Here is a 320-nt window from a genome sequence, read left to right as displayed (position 1 = left end):
GCGCAGGGCTCGGCGCCCCGTCCTTCCATCTGTGCGCCCTGCTTTCTGCACGGGAAGCCCGCGAGTGTAGAGCGCCTGTGCCCCGGGTCACAGCAGTCATCCCTGCCCGCGCTTCCCGGTAGTGGGAGTATTAATAGACCCGCGTTCCGGAGGAGGAAATGGGGACTCAGACTGTGGAATTTGCCCAAACTCCAGCCGGTCGGACTCCGAAGGCGTTTCAGTCAAGTCACCTCCTTGCCCTTAGCTTGTGCGCACACAAGCGTCGGGTCCCTGCACCGTCACCCTCCTTAATGACCTAGAACTTGGTCTTGCACAGTAGC

The sequence above is a fragment of the Myotis brandtii genome, unplaced genomic scaffold (genome assembly GCF_000412655.1).
Source record: "Myotis brandtii unplaced genomic scaffold, ASM41265v1 scaffold687, whole genome shotgun sequence".
Taxonomy (NCBI): domain Eukaryota; kingdom Metazoa; phylum Chordata; class Mammalia; order Chiroptera; family Vespertilionidae; genus Myotis; species Myotis brandtii.
The sequence above is the reverse complement of the archived record's forward strand: the minus strand, read 5'-3'. Positions refer to the sequence as shown.